The 11951-nt window shown below is 41.5% G+C and overlaps 1 protein-coding gene across 10 annotated transcripts in view; it reads right to left on the reverse strand.

Annotated features, from left to right (window-relative positions):
• The window catches only part of BACH1 (BTB domain and CNC homolog 1), a 33895-nt gene extending 27157 nt beyond the window's left edge, over positions 1–6738 (reverse strand). For 5 of the 10 annotated variants that reach the window (XR_005630256.1, XR_005630255.1, XM_039732748.1 and 2 more), the window contains exon 1: positions 4964–5345. The gene's annotated coding sequence lies outside the window, so the exon portion shown is untranslated. Of the gene's footprint in view, positions 1–4588; positions 4613–4842; positions 5346–5836; positions 5880–6652 lie in introns of those variants that run through there. The other 5 variants (XM_039732743.1, XM_039732746.1, XM_039732741.1 and 2 more) reach the window with 5 other exon arrangements.
• Positions 6739–11951: the final 5213 nt, after the last annotated feature.

Below are 11951 nucleotides of genomic sequence, written 5' to 3' on the forward strand. Positions count from 1 at the left end.
AAGCAAAAACACTTGAGCTACAAGAGCTACATCCTATGAGCTCAGTGTTCTTTTAAAGAGCAAAAGACTCTTATTTTCCATCAGTGAATAAATCCAATTCAGTATTCCTATAAAGAAGAGCTAGCCTTTTATTCCTAGACTCAGATATTATGCATCCCTACAATCCCAATCAACTCAGTCTACATGTGTCTGGCTTTTTTCTGATCTGCACCTACCACATAATTTCCACACATGATCCAGCTTAAGGTTACCCAAATTACTAAAAATGTAAACAAAACCCTGTTCCTCAGTCCTTCCTTAGTGAACAAGCATCCAGCAATACCACACTGGGTATCAATCCTCTCTAGCAATCGCAGTAAGTGTCACTTGTACCCTGGTGAAGTTCTGAAATAAGAGAGCAGAGAGCAAAGCTCCCCTTGGGAGCTGCAGAACCAGGCAGGACACACCTCGGCTGTCACTGCATTCTAAGCTGCTTGAACTTGGACACACAGATGTAAATTCAGTTGTGATCACAAAAATGGTAAAACTAGCAAGATTAATTTATCACCTAGCAGACAATATGGGGCTGTTCAGTTAGCACCATGCTTCTAAAATATCTGTATCCTTGGAACACCACAAATTCCTCAGTTGGTAAAAATATAATTGTAGACCCTCAAAAATATAGCCTGGAGAAAACCAAACATTTGGTGCTGCTCCTATTATGCTGATCTATTGAGTAAGTTCTAGCAGGTCAGTCATTCCATCAGTTTGCTTACAGTTGACATTTACATTTACTTTAGCCTATAAAAAAGTTCTGTCATCCACACACGTGAAGTCCAAAGCAACAACTATAATTTACTACTACTAAGACAAGACAGTTTAGATAAGACACAGCTCATTCAAAACACATTGCAAAGACTTCTTTTCTACAGTTTATCTCTCTGTCCTTGCCCCCAGCTATCTCTCCTTTTAAGGAAATAGTTATATTACAGATGAATGCCTACAGTGGTTAATAGCTGCTGATTCACATTATGCTGACAAAGAATGAACAAGCATTTTAGTGTGCATGCTCACTGCTTCATCTTCAAAAAGACTGCAAAAGAAAAAAGTGATAATAAATGAAAAAGCAAGCTTTGCTGCCCAAGAACAATGCTTTCTCCTTTAGGAAGAAAGTATATTTAATCTTCAGCTATTAGCAGAATCATAATTCTAAACTGTCTTCTTTATTAATCCAACACATGGAAGGCATTATTCACAGCTTAATTACTTATATGAGATTTTTAAAAAAATACTAGTCTGTATTTTTGTAGAATAATTTTAAAAACTGCATTTGGACTGCTGTCAAGTCACAAGTAAGTATTAAAAAGAATCACGGAAGTCTGACAAGTCTTAAGTCTGGGCTAAGAGTCTTAATTTGTTTTCCAGATTTTAAGACTAAATACACACTTTTTTCTCAGTATTTGCAAGCTATATGAGAAATTGGGACATGGGAAGGAGAGCAAGGGGGATCCTGAGAGTTGCTAGCAGTCACAAGCCTCCAGAAGCCACGATTTTAAAAGGAAAAAAGAGATTGATACTGTGTAACCATAGACATTTTCCAAAGAACAGACGTTTGAAAAGCTTCCCCCATAGGATGACACAAAGTCTGTGTCAAAGCCAAATAAACCTCAAACTACTCTGCAGTTTCCCATTATTTTAGATGACGCTAATTGTTTAATTTTTGGATCAGGGATAAAAATCATGTTGTGGGATTTGGTTTGTTTCACTGCTAAAAAATGAAATAGGTCTGAAGGGATTTCAGAGACTCCTCTGAAAAATTGCATCACTTACAGCCCTTCAGTTGTGCTGGTGTTCACAGAGAATTGCTCTGAAAAGATAACAATGCACAGACTTTCTACAGAACTTTAAAAAAAAAAACGCAAAGCCTCTATCAACAGCAAAAATAACCACAAACACAACACCCCAAAAATGCAAGTAAAAAGTGGTTTCATTTTTTTCTTAAATAAGTACTAGGTTAGATAATAAAACATTCACTTAGGATAAGTAAAGCATGCACAACTAAAATCTGTCAACTCCTTTCTTTGCTTAAAGGACAAACACCTTTGTATTTAGATCTACATATTCTACTCATTGCCACATTTAAACAAACCACATTAATAACTTCATCTGAATGACTATCACAATCCATTTACAAGTAGATATGTCAAAATATTTATGGTGAATACTAAATTAACCATTTAATGTACTTAGAAGGACACAAGCAACAAGCTGAAAACTGTGAAACAGCTATATTTCCAAGTCAAAGAAAATTCTTCCTGGAAATTATATTCAGAATCTCATTTCTGGCATTATCTGTTTAACTTTGATTTGTTTCCACAACTGTTCTTCACAGTATGCAAAACTGAAAGAAATCTGCAAATGTTTTAGACATAAATCAGAATGAACTTCAGAAACATTTCTATGAAAACAGAACAGCACAGGTTTATCAGAACTAACAATATATAAAAACAAAACTTAAAAAAAAAATATATGCACTAGACCAGGCTTCAGATAGTAGCACTAGTAAAGGTCTCCAACAAATCACATGAAACTGCCTCAGTCTTCCCATCCTGAAACTGCAGGCTATTTTCTATCTGACATATGATGTCAAAAGACACGATCTTTCTAACTGACCTGTAAATAACCATTTTTGGGATGCCACCACATGAAATACTGATCTCCAACTCTGGGAGAACATCAGAAGGACATGGATCTTCTGGAGTAAGTCTAAAGAACAAAAAGATGCTCTGAAGGCTGGAGCCTTAAGGTCCCTTCCAATGCAAACCACTCCAGGATTCTGTGATTTGATGACCTTAAAAGTAGCATGAACAGGGCGAGCAAGTGCCATACATTTACTTATCACAGTATTTGTCAATGGGCCAAGACTGGAACCCAGACACCTACAAACATTATGCTGACAGTTCAAATAAAGTCATTCACAAAGTATCTCAACACAATTTTTAAAATTAATTGAATATTCTTTAAGACACAGACTCTCATTTAAAGACATTTAGTTACTGACACCCTAGGCTACACCTCTGCCACTCTCCAACGTATGTTTAATGATTAAACTCAATTTATTTGTATTTCACCAATGCTTCTAAAGTCAATTTACCCTTCACAGCACACTTTCCCCTTTTTAAAGCTTCAGTAGCTGATCGGTCAGTTGAGCCTTACTCTGACCTTCTAACTCACTTTTATACCAAATACTACATTTCCCCTTCATACTTCACAAGAACAAAACTTTCTTCCACCCTTAAGAGCGCCTTAACCAAAAACCACTGCATACTGCTGGAAACAGAGTGCCTTGTGATGCAGCCTTTGATTTGTTACAGCAAAGCAAGCTCTTCCATCACTTTTAGTCCCCTCTCCAGACTGCTTATCTCTAACTCAGAGGTGGGGGCAGGGAAACCTGCAGGTGGATCCTCACACATCATCCCACTGTGGTCACGCCAGGCTGAATCTACACAACTTAATGATTGGCTCAGCAGTTAATTTTGGCTCACTCAATGTTTTGTTCCTACCCACACTTGCATCAACCAACACGCTACCTCTGGTTTAACTAAGGACTACACATAAACAGGACTCACGTTATGAATACCACAGTGTTTTCTCCTGCTCCCCAAAACCTCCCCCATGAAACTTTCAGTGGTCAAATTCTACAGGACAATTAAAATGCCAGCATTCAGGCACAAATGTGAACCCTCTGACTGATCTACCACTCTTCTCTGCCCCCATAGCAGCATGCCCAGTGCAGGGAGAAAGACAGGACCATGGTTAAAAGAAAACCCATGAAGTGTTTACAGAAACACGCTGATTATCAAACTTGGGAGGTGGGGATGACAGTGACAAGGAGACTTGTTGAAGTATGTTTTCCTGAACCACAGAGCAGAGTTATTTGGGACTTACAGAACTCATGTGCAAATACCTCTCTATTGTACAGCTAACAAGGGTGCCCACCTGATCCAAAGGATCAGGTAAAGGGTATGGGTCTTAATACGAGACCATTTCTATCACAAGAAATTTATTAATGTTCAAAATATCCTTTGTGTAATAATATTAGAACCCATTAAAAGCAATTAAACATTTAACACATTAAGATCTTCTACATTTTTACACATAAACTCAAAGATACAGCTGATGGAAGCTAAAGCTGTGCTTCAGCATTTCAGTTAAAATCAGAAGTGTGCTAGTGAAGCAAACTTCCTAACACCCCATTTATTGTGCTCTTGCTCACATCACAAGATGAACCCAGACAACAAGTGTGGGCTCTTTTTTTGAAGTAAATTGGAAAACATGCTCTAGAAGTTGTCAAGAATTTCAAATACTAAGGGATTTAATTTTTTTTTAATTTACTAAGCCAGGTCAAAGGGTACCCTTCTGAAAAACACAGTGTGTATTCAGTTTTCAGTGACAACTGTTTCTCTCTGCAAATCTGCCTGTTTTGGGCCTCACTGCTTGCTAAGTTACATACAGCCTTATTCACTTGAGTTAGGGCATGCAAGAGTAACTATGCTATTTAAGTAATCTTTAAAGTTAAACTCATTACAAATCGTATTTTGTGATCTACCTTAGATGGTTTAATTCAGACTCATCATGTTGACAGGAATAGAGTCCTTTCTTTTCTTGCTGTATGGTGTAATACTTGAGATGAAATAAGTCACTATATGCTAGAGCATTCTGAGTGCTGCATCACCTTAATTTACAGGGCTCCTGGACTGCAATTACTCCATTACTGCAGCCAGATGTTTTTCACAGAGAAACTACCTTCCTCAAGCGCCTCGAATTAACGTGTCTGTCCAAATTTACTCCACATACAGTTACCTTTACTGCTAGAACACTTTCTCCCTCCTTTTTTAGCTCAGTAAGGATTTGGAAGACCGAGTTGTAGATGATTTTGGGATTACTGTTAGGCTAAAGGGGGTAACTATTCTTTTGCGATTACCACATTTCCACCGAGCCCCAAAGCGTGCCGAGGATCTCGGCGCACCGAACAGGACGGGCAGCACTTGGATTTCGTTGTTTACAGTCTAAAACAGACCTTCCCCGGCTCCCGGCAAAGGCACACGAACACCGGCGGCACCCTCAGCCGGCCGAGCGGGGCTGAGCCGGCCCTTCCGCGGGCAGCGCGGCGCGGGACTCCCGCCGGTGCCACGGGGCACAAGGGCACCCCGGGGACCGGGACACGGAGCGCTCTCGGGGAAGGGGGCAACACCCTCCGCAGGGCACCGCCGAGGCACAGCCGCCGCCGCTGCCCGGCGCTGACGAAGCGCCTCCGCCACCGCCCCGGCGCCCCCGCGGGCGGGACCCCCGACCCCGCACGGGCCGGCCCGGCCCTCACTGCCCAGACCTGCCCTGCCCTGCCTCCTGCCCTGCCTGTCCTGCCTCCTGCCTGCCCTCACTGCCTGCCCTGCCTCCTGCCCTGCTCTGCCCTCGCTGCCCTGCCTCCTGCCCTGCCCTCACTGCCTCCTGCTCTCCCTGCCCTGCCTCCTGCCCTGCCCTGCCTCCTGCCTGCCCTCACTGCCCTGCCCTCACTCTGCCCGGCCCTCACTGCCTCCTGCCCTGCCCTCACTGCCCTGCCCTCACTGCCTCCTGCCCTGCCGTGCCTCCTGCCCTGCCTTGCCTGCTGCCCTCCCTGCCTCCTTGCCCTCCTTCTCTCCTTTCCCTGCCTCCTGCCCTGCCTTGTCTCCCTCTTTGCCCTGCCTTCTTCCCTCCTTTCCCTGCCTCCTTCCCTGCCTCCTTTCCTTCCCTGCCTTCCTTCCCTCCTTTCCCTGCCTCTTGCCCTCTCCCTGTTCCCTCCCTCCCAAATTCCACGTACCTGTTCATCCAAGGGCACCAGGGAAGGCAGCCTCCTGCAGAAGCTGCAGAATAAAACGTTAATGACAGCAAATGATGCACTGCCAAGAGTGCTAATGGGAATTGCGTTGTTAAGATATTTTAACCCAGTTTGACAATTTAGTGTGCCTTTGAATGTTTTTTTTTTTAATGTCTCGTAGGGTGACACACTGTTTTACACTGTGTTTAAGTGTTGCATAACTTTCTTCAGCTGCTTTTACAGTAGGGTTTCAGTTTTGGTAGAGGCTAATACAGATTTTCCTTCAATGTCTGTTTGTTGATGGCCTTTCACCTTGTTAAGAAGGCAGAATGTAATTATTTGTATTTATTAGTTGGTCAACGTATTCACCAGTACAAAAAGTTGCATTACAAAATAACTTAAGCAATTTGTTGGAATTTAAATTTAAGAGCAGCTATTAGGTAATGATATCCACAAAGTAGCATTTGTCTTGAGATTTGGGTACTAACAATACTTAAGGTACTCTGAATCAAAGTTTCTAGGCCTGCTTTTTATGTTTTCTATGACTTGTTGTCATGCTCTTATATCTGTTGGGAATTCCTATTTCCCTGGTATTCACACATAAAGAGGGGGAAAAGGGGAATAAACTGCTTAGATGGTAAAAACTGAGTTGCAGAAGTATGAGATGTTTACAGTACTTAAGCTTAAAATTTAAAATACCTACTGGTAGACTGAAAGTTGGGGATTTTCAGGTTTTTTTTGTCTTCCACAAAGATTTTTGTGGGGAAGAGGGGGAAACAGAAGAGGGAAAAAACGAATAAAAACAAAAGGAGCTCTTACTTTGGTTGAAAGATTGACTACAAAATCGTGGACCGCACCCACCGAGAAGGGATCTTCATCTCCTGTTCTGGATCTTGGGGATGATGCAATTCTTACTTCCCACACAATAGGGAGTGAAGTTACAGTGTAATGGCTTGGTTCTCACTCACAGTCAGACCCAAGAACTGCACAAGTATTCCTGCATTGAGATTAGACATAACTAGAAAAAATACAAAAAATATTTACTCCATTTTTTTCCTAAAGTGAAGAAGTAAAACCAATAAAAAGGATATCTGGGAATCTAAGCTAAAAATCAGGGACATACATCTTCCTGCACATGAATAACAAATGCTTTAAGCATTTAAAACACTACAAAAACTCAGGTGACAAATGCTCACAAAGTTAGCGTGCATGATAACAAATAGTAACAATATCACCAGGAGAAAGCAAGAGAAAAGTCCCTTTTTTTTGGAAATAGATTTATTTTTCTGATACAGTGGTGGCGTTAGTGGGACTTTAAGTTCCATTCTATCAAATATTGTCACTTCCTTATGAAGCCTGGCTGGAGCTTTGTGTTGTTTTCTGCTCCTGGCACTCCAAAAGCTCCAGCTTCAGCCACCCCCAGTTTGTAACTGGATTTATTGAGTTCTGGCTGCTCTGTGGTTTGATTTGGTCCCGAGAGATGAAAGTGCTCTAATCCGCAGGTTAGCTGTGTGGCCTGCAGGGCACAGGTCATACCATGGAATACTTAGGCCATCTTTAGTATTGGGTGTGTTCTCTTCTGCCCTTGCCCCCTCTTTTCATCCTTTCTGTGCTGAAGCTGGTTTCCTACCATAGAAACTTGACCAATAAATTCTCAAGAGGTAAATTGTGACATATCCCAAGGCTAAAGGTGAGATTCATCTCACCTGTCTTTAGCCATCTAAAATTTAGCTGTCTAGTGTAAGCAACTCATCCAGGGTCCTGTGTAGCTGAGGGAACTAGATGGGCATCTCCATGGGGTTCCCCCTCTGTGGCTGGTGTCTGAGACAGCTGTGCTGAAACTCCTTTTGGAGATGCCTGTCCCATGCTTTTGGGGTGGGAATGTGTATCACTAAGGCTAGAGACAGAGCTCCTGGATTAAACCCATGGCCATGGAGTTCTGCAGGATGCTGCCAGCAGAACCCTTCACAGCAAAAGTGCTGGGGAGTCATTAGGAACAATTAATGCTGAAGGCCCATCTTCTGGTTCACATTGAAATATGACTTCTGTAGGCATCATGTAGAAGATTTGTCCATTTTACATTCCAGTAAATGAAAGGCAAACCACTCCCTCCTGTGAACTTGCAAACACAAAAGCTGTTTTCTAATCTACATTTAGATAACATTTTCTAACTGTGAATTGAGCTATCAAGGAGCTCCTCTGGTATGTATCTAAGTGATTGAAACCTCAGGGCTGTGTCAATAGGTATGAGCTGAAAAACTGACTCTTATTTTAAAATGGTTTTTGAAGCCTTTCAACACATTATTTTAGAATTTATTTCCATACCGTCTTCTGCTGTATGCGTGTAATGCTGTTTTAATCCTTGGGAACGCACATGCTTATTTTTTGTGGTTTCTGGCTTACAAAAGTCTTTTGTTTGTCCTGGGAAAGCATGGTGTTAATCATAGGAAAATATTTTTGCATTCCCTTTTTACAAAAAATGAGAAAAAAATGCTTCCTATCTAGAAGTAAATCCTATTCTAGTAAACTATCTTTTAAAATGCAACTGTAAGTGAAATTCTCTTAAACCTACAGCTAATATGGTCCAGATTCACATAAAATCTTCTTAAAATGAAAACTGGTGTCTCAGTTAAATCTGGTTATCTGGTTTGTTTCCTTTTTTTTTTTTTTTTAAACCATCATCCTTAAATTAAGCAGTAACATTTCAATGGGAATGTTCCCTTTTGTTTTTAACCCCAGATATAATTTTTAAAACCGTTATCCTTAAATTAAGCAGTAACATTTCAATGGGAAAAAGGGACTTTTTTCCTTTAATAATATGAGAATTATTTTTGATCCCATGAGAAGGGATATAAACCACGTGTAAACAAAGGCAAAAAGGTGGGAAACGAAGGGAAATAAGAGATCTGCTTAGACAGGCTGGGGGAGCTGTATGAAAAGACCAAAGAATGAGAATTGCAGTAGGACAGCTAAAAAAAACCTCATAAGGGTACTTAACTTAAAAGAGGAAAACAATTTGTTAATGAAAAATGGATTTGCCTTCCCGGAAGCCTGGAGCAAACACTGTCAATGCTGTAATTGTGTCAGACAGCAATGCCTGAGCCCATCCATCTGGGAGAAGAGCAGAGGTGCTCAGCAGGAGAGGTGAAGTGACCGCAGCCAGGCTGTCCAGACCAGGCACTGGCACACAGCAGCTCTCTTGAGCCCCGTGAGGAAAGGCAGCTACACGTGGGGAAAGCAGAGCACGTCCTGCAGGGCCCAATGAGTGTCTGCAGCCTCGAGCCACGCTGAGGGGTCACACCTGGGAGGGCTCTGCAGGAATTAAGTCAGAAAACTGCTGAGCCTGAAACCTGCAGGCACTTAGTTTCCATCCACATATCCACACATGGACTGATGGAAACACCAGGAGCTTGGAGAGGTAGAGGGAGACCTGGTGAAACATCTGATGCTCGGGGGACTGAGGATGTGCACTCCCAGGACCACAGACTGAATGCATACCAGAGCCCACTGTTTCCACGTCAAGGGGTCATGCTGGGGAAAAGAGTCATCTCTTCACAAAACAAACTGCTAGGGTGGGAAGAACCCATCTTTTAATTTATCACACAGTCTATTGAGAGCCTCCTGAAGCAGCAATTTGGGATGACCCCTCTGCATATGTTTAGTTTAGGAGAAATAATTGCTGGTAGTGCAATATCCCACACGTATCTGGTTATTGCTTTCACTCTGAACTGCTTTAATCCAGAAGTTTACTCCTTAGTGCTTCATTATCGAGATATCTGGAGTACTGGTTTGTTGCTCCTCTAGAAAAATGCTAACCCTCCTCACCCCAGATTATAACCCAAGGAATGTTCAGTATATTTGCAAAAATAGGTACCCTGAGATTTCTTAAATGACAAAAGTAATCTGTGGGTGAGACGCTTGAAATGTTGAAACTTTGGATCTATTCCCTATGAACTGTAGTCATACCCTGAGAGGAGAAGGATGTTGAGTCATAGTGAAGAAAGGAAAGAAAGAAAAACTGAATGTTTTTTCTATTGTAGTCATCCCAGAGGTCAGACGCAACCAAGACAGACAGATGAACAACAAAAACACTGGTTAAATGACTCAAAAGGTTAGGTTTTTCAGGCATTGGGCTGAAAGAGTTCAAGTACTCTGAAAGAAAATATAAAAATAAACTGTATTTTCTTTTTGAGTCTAATGCCTGAAGAAAGATTAATTTTAACATTTATTGGTAGGAACTTTCTGAAGGACTTAGACTGTCTGAAGGCTGCTATGGATATGTGAGGACCAGAATAGAGAACAATGAAATTGCATTTGCTTTTGGAGGTGTCTGAGAGTGGCATAAAGTAACATGTCTTCTGCAGCATGATATAACATATTTTTTAAAGTAACTTATGAAACTACTCTTTTGCTTAAATAAATTCTTCTTTATGATCACTCAGCTTGCTTGTGCTACACAGAATGATTGCAAAAGTGAATGACGTATTTGAAGAGCTAAGGCTGGAAAGCATACCAAAAGTAGGAAAGAATACCATGCATTCAAACACTTGGCTAAGTTTTAATTTCACAGCATAATTTCACAGCATATCATTTCATACCTTAAGCATAAGCATAAGGTATTGCAGCCTGCTATTCATGTATTGATCATTCAGTGACTTGCCAGGAAAATAGTTTGACTGTTTGACATAGTCACTCTCCTGTTACAGCTTTTAGAAAAGGTGACTTATTTTTCTGAGGTTGTACATTTCCCCATTTGTCATAAGAGAGGAAAAATTGATTCAGTATCTACTTCTGTCTAGAGCTGCACATTAAAATGTCCTACAACAGAGGCTGTTCAGTTTCTAGGACTCATTACCAAGCTGGAACCTCAGTTGAGAAACCAGGGTGATTGCTGGCTTGTTTGTCACTGTGGTGATCCAGTAAGAGGAGGGAGCCAACCTTCACCCCTCTGCTGTGTCTATCTGGATTGCCTTCTGTTCTCAAGACTGGCCAGTCAGCTCATCATGGGTCTGGGTGTGACTGCAAGTCATGATGAGTCATGGTTTAAGTGCACAGCTCTACTGCAGGGAAAATGAGACCAATTTTAACTCTACTTTTGGTTTTATCTCCAGGTTAGTTCTGTGAAAGTCACCAAAACTGCTACACATAGCAAGAAGTTACCTAGTGCAAACCAGACACAGAAAGAGATACCGCCATCAACATGAAAATTAAAAATAAGTTTTTTTTAAAATAAAAAATAAAGAGAAAGAGATAGACATAAACCTGCAATTGTCTGTACTGGCTCTGATAGCTTCTCAAAACCAGATCATTGGATGATGCACAAACTAGTGGTTGGTGCTTGTCAGAGGATGAAAGTTATTGAAAACAGCAAGCTGACAATTGGAAAGTGCACTTGCAAATCTGGAACTTGTTATAGAACTGATGGAACTGATTATACAGTGTAATTTCCTGATAACTTGGTTCTTAGCTTTTTTTTTTTTTTGTCTTATGAGATGTAGCTTAGCACACAATAATCAGCAAATCCCCTACTGTTTGTACTTTTCCTTTCCCTTCTTTGCACAGCTCAGGATCCACATCTTAGGAGTCTGGCTGTGCCAGGACCAGAGGAGATTCACAACCTTTTTTTAGAAACCTTTTGGAGTTGCGTTTCTCACAGTGCAAGTAGGAACTTCTTGAAACCAGTGTCAAAGCTTATCTCAGGAGCACAGTTTCTCTTCCCCTTTCCCTTCACAGAATCGCAGCATGGCTGAAGTTTTAAGGTACACTGCTCCAAACCCCCTGCTCAAGCAGGGCTGCACAGGGCTCAGGACCATGCCCAGACACTTTTTGGTATCTCTAGGGATGGCAGTGCTTGGTCACCCTTAGAGTGAAAAGAGATTCCCTGATGCTCAGATGGAGCCTCCTGTGTTGCAGTCCGTGCCAGTTCCCTGTCACGGGATGCCACTGAGAAGAGCCCATGCCCATCCTTTTTATACCACCCCTTCCGGTATTTTACCTGCTAAGATCTTCCCTCAGCTTTTCCTTAGCAGGGATGAAGCACTAAAGGAAGGCTGAAATAGGCCAAAAAGCCTTGTCAAAGACATATTTACTCAGCAAAAATCTCTGGTGTGTTCTTGCA

This window comes from Passer montanus, unplaced genomic scaffold (assembly GCF_014805655.1).
Source record: "Passer montanus isolate IOZ18808 unplaced genomic scaffold, ASM1480565v1 scaffold80, whole genome shotgun sequence".
NCBI classification, from domain to species: Eukaryota; Metazoa; Chordata; class Aves; order Passeriformes; family Passeridae; genus Passer; species Passer montanus.